Source organism: Populus euphratica, unplaced genomic scaffold (genome assembly GCF_000495115.2).
Source record: "Populus euphratica unplaced genomic scaffold, PopEup_1.0 scaffold333.1, whole genome shotgun sequence".
NCBI classification, from domain to species: domain Eukaryota; kingdom Viridiplantae; phylum Streptophyta; class Magnoliopsida; order Malpighiales; family Salicaceae; genus Populus; species Populus euphratica.
In genome coordinates this window covers 239,292-246,560 of record NW_011500224.1, presented here as the reverse complement: position 1 = coordinate 246,560, position 7,269 = coordinate 239,292, and the positions used below count along the sequence as shown (strand labels likewise).

At 32.2% G+C, this 7,269-nt stretch overlaps 1 pseudogene; it reads right to left on the bottom strand.

The window, feature by feature from the left end:
* Positions 1-2,617: 2,617 nt before the first annotated feature.
* Positions 2,618-3,549, bottom strand: LOC105112354 (uncharacterized; annotated as a pseudogene).
* Positions 3,550-7,269: the final 3,720 nt, after the last annotated feature.

Below are 7,269 nucleotides of genomic sequence, written 5' to 3'. Positions count from 1 at the left end.
ATCCCGGGTTATTTTTTTAAGTTTTTTTTTAGTTTTATCCTTCAGTATTTATTTAATTAAAGATAGACACCATTATTTCTTTTTATTTTCTTTCCATGGGATTTTTTTATTAATTTTTAAAATGACCTAGGTTATCTCGGGTTTTTTTTATTGTTATTTTTTTAATAAATTTAGCTTTTCTTTTAAATTAAATTAAACTACTTGATTAATTATAAGCATGAGATGACCATTTCATGATATCTTGCTTTGTTTGCTTTCCAGGTAGTTGCCTTGACGATGTGTGAGACCTCTTTCAGTATTATCATCCAGCTTTTTATAGTGACATTAAAACCATTTTTTGATGAGTTTTTTATTTTTATTTTTTTTATGTGTGAGGGCGCAGTGTTCACAATGAAGTAACATTGAGTTTTCAATAAGCTTTTCTTCTTTCTCTTCCCGAGTATAATATTTTTAGCTCATTTTTTATAACTAATTATTACTATTTTTGTAACTTTATTTATTATAGATGCTTTTTTTCTTAAATCATGTTATTAAATTAATTGAGTTTATTGAGCTCAATCAAGTGAATGACATATGTTTCGTATCTTTCTTCTTTAAAAATGTTGGTATCATATTTTCATGTTAGGAAATATTTGACCTGGTTCAATAATCTATTATATATTTAAGAAGTGATAAAATTTATAATTTAGACTAAAATTATTTTGTTATCTCATTGTCTCATCTCCATAATGTCTATCTTATTAAATCATTTTTATGATATCTATTGTACTTTGTTCAATATTCTAATACATCATTTTATATTGGATTATATTCATTTTTTGAAGAATTGCTAAGAAACATCATTTTATGGTATATACATGGATTAGGCCACGATGAATACTAATAGTAAGTAGTTTATAGGCCTTTTCTTCCTCACTTTTTTGACATGGAATGTCTAACTTGCTGATAAAAATGAGCATGACTTTAACTCAACCAATATAATGCTATGAGATTTCATGAGTGTGTTCAACACACTTTGTTTTATAAAAGGTCAACTCATGTAAACAATTGAGGTCATTTTTTTTCTTAAATTAAGTTTGAAGATTGGTGTTTTAGATTTTTCTTTATCCCTCTTGTTATTTTTTAATTTCTTTTCTAATTAAATTTGATATATTTATTTAATTTGAGTTTTATTAGTTAGATTAGTTTAGTTTATTATTTAAAACAATTTTGTACACTATATACTGGCAATGAAATATTGATATTTAAAGTTTATTAAACAATTTAGTTTATTATTTAAAACATTGTGGAAGAAAATAAACATCATTATTGAAAAAATAATATAATAATTAAAACATACATAGTATAGAGAATTGGAAATTAGTTTTGTTCCTAAGAAAATGGATTTAATGATGAAGAGATGAGGATTGAATAATAAAAAAATGTTTATGTATGATGAAATTATTATCTTGCATTTTCAACTATGATAAGTTTTAACTTTGTGTTGGTGTTAATATTTTATTTGACATATAATTTTTCAATTGTTTATTGTATTATTAACTATTATTTGAGAGATGATTTAATGACAGGGTAAATCATAATTTAATTAAATTATATTCTTAGCAATGAATTGTCTTTTTTACAATGATTACAAATAAATTTTTAACATAATTTGATGAACATAAAAATTACTATTTTAAGTTAGTTAAAAAAAAATGCTTTTGTGAAAATAAGAATATATATATATATATATATTTATTATTTCAAACATTGCAATATCAAAAGCAACATATATTTTCCTGCAATTTATGTTTTTCATTAACTAAATTATTAGTCCCATTCCATCACATCTTTGATTCAGAATCTCATTCTCTCGCTGGTTCATCATCTGATTTGGAATCAATTCTCCCGGACTTGTGTTCGTCCTTTCAACCTCTTTAGAATCGTCAAGATCACCTCCAAATGTGAAATGACTTCATCAAATTTCTTGTTTTGGTCCTATGTCAATGCTTGCAACTGTTGAATTTATTCATATAGTTTCCTTTCATGTTCTTCAATAGCCTTGATCTTATTGTTTCCTACCTATTTCTTTACCCCTAACGAGGCTTTGACACCATTTGTAAGTAGTTTCCTTACAAGGTACTAGAAAAAGAAGGGGAAAAGTAGAAGAAATTGTAAGGAGAAGAGTTGAGGCATAATTCTGCAAATTGTTCATTAGTTATTACTTGAGTTCCAAGGAATTGATACACCAGCATTTATACAATATTGTCTTCTCATCCAACTAACTAATCCAACTACTAATTACTTTGCTAACAAGTAACATCACGTGTGAATTAATTCCTCCACATGCAAAACGTGTTGCTAACTGTCAGGTCTTTTATTCTGCTGCATTCTTCTCTGTTGCTTCAAAACTGCCAGCGAACCGTCATGCTGTAACACAGACATCTGACATATCCAAAACGAGGTAGTTGAAATTCGAAGCCAATTATGCACACCAGACTTCGACATGCCGAATGTTCAATATAGATTGGGTATTTCAAGTTTCAACAAAAAACATGTAATTCATAGTCTGTCTTGTAGATGTTTAGTAGTTATGTCGAATTGTTACCATCCTTTGTGCTCCCCAGTTCTCGAGTTCCTAAGCAAGAAGCAGGAAAGGACCACGTCCAGATATTGCTGCAGAACCCATAGCCCCAGATCGGCGCATCCCATAATCCTTCTCATCCAGGGACTCAGAGTCCTGGTGATATTCATTACGAAAGCGGGTGCCACTACTCTGCCCTCTATCAAACGACCCCAAAGATAAGAAACCATCACCCAAGGATGAATCGGAATCGTAACCGTTATGAGCACCACTATACCCTGGCTCGATCACATAATCACCAAGTACTAGTGCCCCTGCTTTCGATGACATAATTGTGCTGATTACATAGTTTCGCTCTCTTTCACATTCAAGCTTTTTCCATTTTTCTTCGAGTACAGGGTTCACAGCTCGGGGTCATGCCAAAGGGTGCTTCGCCTTAACATGCTTCCTGAGCTGCTTATAAGTTCCAGCAAATGAGCACTTATTCTGCATGCAGGTTCTTTTCTTGGCATTGAAATGCTTACGAGCTGGTTCCACCACTGTCAAACCCTTAACCTGCCCTCGACAAAGTGGGCATAAAAGTTCTAGAACCTCCACCCTCTCATAGGTTGGCTCCGCATGCAAGCTGAAACTTGAATGATCCATTGAACTGTTTTCTTGCTGAACCCCTTCTGTAGTAGTTACTTTTGTGCAAGATTTCTTGCATTGTTCTAGACTATTGGAAAAACGGCGACTAGTGGCACACATATATGGACGGCAGCCCTTGTTGTAAGAGGAACAAAGGACAAGCACTGCATTGTGAGGATGCTCCAGAAAAACAGAGCAGGTTGCACCTTCCCAATCTTTTTTTCTCTGAAGCTTTTGAATGTCTTTTTCTTCAAGTGGCAATCTTTACCAGCCTTCCGGGAGCAAGGTGATAACACATATGGCATCACTCTCTGCATCCGGGAATCAGCCTTGCATCGCATCTTGTTAACTTTTACCATTCCCAAGGGAAACCTAAAATGAGAGAGAGAGATCAGATCAAATTCATTCATATTATATACGCTACTGCAATTTTATCCAAATCCATTACATGGCACATGTTAAAATACAGAATTTGTGTTTAAACCTTCAGTTTTACTCTATGCAGACCTCAGAATACAAGAGGTAACCATTCAGCAAAAAACAGTCATTGGAAAAATACAAAAACATCAGTAAAAAGAAATAGAATACGAAGTTTCTAGCACCTTTATTGTCAAAGACAAATACTAAGACGCGTCCATCAACTGAATGAAGAATATATCAAAATACGTTGCTACTCCTTTGAAAACTCGAATCTCAAAATGTTCAGCAGTGTGCTCAGTTATTGGTATTCTGAGAATGATCGGCACGCAAAAAAAAGAAAAAAAAAGAGGACTCCTTCAACTATTTATATTATCTAAACAATTGGCGCTGAAAAAATAGAATAACTAGCACATCCACCAACGTTCACTCATTGCATCTAATTATAAGATTTTTCAGTATAGAAAACACAATGGAAATGCCTCCGCAATATAAAAGTGATAATTCGTTGCAGCAGTTAACGGTAGTGGTCGCTGCTAGAAAATCTGCAAAAACTAAGTTACGAAATTTTATCATCGATATTTTTTATCAAAATAATTAATTCTGTTTTTATTTATATTGATATAGATCAACAAAAAATACCTATCAGCAATACAATTAATATATATACTAATGAAATACATCCATCAATATATACTAATCTTATCATCAATGAATTATATAGTTTTTTGAAAAGTTACAATGGTATAATAATGTGGATTTTTTTCAAACGATTTTACCGACAGAATGACCGAGAGATTCAAACCGGAATCTCCGTACAATGACGTGACACATTCACTAGTGGAATCATTGGCGGTATATTGACAGAATGTGTCTATCAGTGATTCAATCAATAAAAGCCACTATAAACCCACTTTGCCAATATTCTCTTCCTCCATTTTTCTTTCTTCTTCCCCTTCTTCTTCCTTATCCCACCTCTCCCCTTTCAAACTGCAGACAACCACCCATCTCAACTCTCCCTCTCTTCTCAACACAAGCACTCAAGTTTCTTATATTTTTATACGTGTTTACAACATCTGTTCATATGAAATTTTTTTATTTTTTATAAGTAAATCTATCATTTTTAGTTTTAACATTTAAATGTGAATTTAATTGTTTTTTTAGTATATGTATTTTGTTAACTTATGTACTTCTTTGATTATTATTTGTCAAATAAACTTGTAGTATGAATGTATAATTTTGGAGTTGTTATAATTTGTTTTAGATTTTGTCAAATTATATTTGTTTATAAATTGTTGAAACTTTGTTTGGATTATATCGAATTAGATGTGTTGTGATGAAATAAATAATAGCTTGTTTAACAGGTCCGTTTTAATTTTTATCAATTCTAGTGCAAAATTGTGATTTTTGTAAATTTATATATGTATAAATTTGTATGGACGTTGATAATTGATAATGAATATTTAACATAAGTATTTTTTTAATTTGTTGGATAATGTCGGGGCAAACTAATATTTTTGTTATGTTTATTTATGTAACATAGTTAATTAATACGTGTTGTTATCATAATTTTATAGAGGTTCGATAGAAATCATGGATGATTGTTCATGGATGTATCTAGACTCATCTCAAGGATTGCGGAGGATGGATTATTATAACAGGATTCAGGATTTTATTAATTTTGCAACATCTATCCTGAGGAATTTTATTGATGGCGATATTAGGTGTCGATGCAGGAAGTGTAAAAATAAAAAAAATTATGCTTCAAGATGTTGTAATGATGCATCTTCTAACCAGAGGATTCATAGAGGATTACTTGTATTGATATACATACAGAGAACTATTTGTTTCTAATAAGAGCATGGTAGAAATGGTGGTTGGGTTAACTTCTAGTGCTAGTAACATGCATAAAGTTAGAAATGATGACAGTAATCCTTATAGGAATATGGTTATGGATGCAATGAGAATGAGTGAAGGTAATATTAGTGAATGTCCAATCATAGAAGAAGAACCTAATGCAAATGCAACAAGATTTTTTGATCTGTTGAAAGATTCTAAAAAACCATTATAGGATGAATGCATGAACCATAGTAAATGATCAGCCGTAACACAGGTGTTCACCATCAAGTCAAATCACAGATGAATGCATGAACCATATAAGCATTTTACCTGAAGGGAACAGGCTAAAAGACAATTTCTATCCTGCCAAGTTGATGAATCCCTTGGTTTAGAATACTAGAAAATTGATATGTGCCCTAACTTCTATATGTTATACTGCTTTGAAAATGCTGAGCTGACAGATCACATGACATGTGAGCATTCCCGTTACAAACCCAGAACTAGTAGAGGAAAGACTCTCGTGGCATACAAAAAGCTTAGATACTTCCCAATCACACATAGACTACAGAAGTTATTCATGTCACCAAGGACTGTTGAGCACATGACATGGCACCAATCTCATCATACCGTTAATAGAGTGATGGTGCATCCTTCTGATGGCGAAGCTTGAAAACACTTTAACAGTGTGCATCCGCACTTTTCAGCTGAATCAAGGAACATGCATCTTGGGTTGTGTACAGACAGATTTAACCCATTTGGGTCATTTGCCGCTCTTTATTCTTGTTGGCCAGTCATACCGATGGTTTATAACTTATCAACAGGGATGTGTATGAGGCTAGAATTCATGTTTTTATTTATGGTCATACCAGGTTCGAGCAGTCTGGGGTGGAATATAGATATTTATCTTCGACCGTTGATTGATAAATTGATGTAGCTATAGTTCTCAGGAGCTTTGACTTATTATATCTCGAGAAAACAGAATTATGTTATGAGTACAACTTTGATATGGATTATCAATGATTTCCCAACTTATAGAATGGTTTCTGGTTGGAGCACATATGGAAAACTATCATGTCTATATTGTCTAGAGAACAACAAGGCATTCACGCTAACAAACAAGAGTAAAGTTTATTTTCTTTACAATCACCGTCATTTCTTGCTGTCAAATCACAAGTACAAAAAGAACATAAAGGATTTCTTTGTTGGTAAATTTGAAAAGGACGTTGCACCCCCTCATCTTTCTGGTGAAAAATTGCATGATGTTGTGTTAGAGTATAGTGACATTGTGTTTGGCCTCTAATCAAGTAAGCATAAGTTTCCTGGTTTTGGTTTGACCCATAATTGGGTGAAGCGAAGTATCTTTTAGGAGTTTTCTTATTGGAAGATCAATCTTCTCCGCAATAATCTTGATGTCATGTACATTGAAAAGAACATGTTTGAGAACATTTTCAACACCGTTATGGATGTGAAGGGGAAGACAAAGGACAATATCAAGGCTAGATTCAATGTAATGTTGTTCTATAACAAAAAAAATATGGAATTGTAACACAACTAAAAGATTGATGTCTTCTCCCAAGTGCAGGAGTGTCGAAGTAATAAATAACCCAGCAAGAACGGGGTCAAACCATAGAGAGGTTAATTGTATAAATTATAAATAACAATTATCAACAACAACAACAACAACAACAACAACAACAATAACAACAACAATAATAATAACAATACTACTAATAATAGTAGTAGTAGTAGTAGTAGTAGTAGTAGTAGTAGTAGTAGTAGTAGTAGTAGTAGTAGTAGTAGTAGTAGTAGTAGTAGTAGTAGTA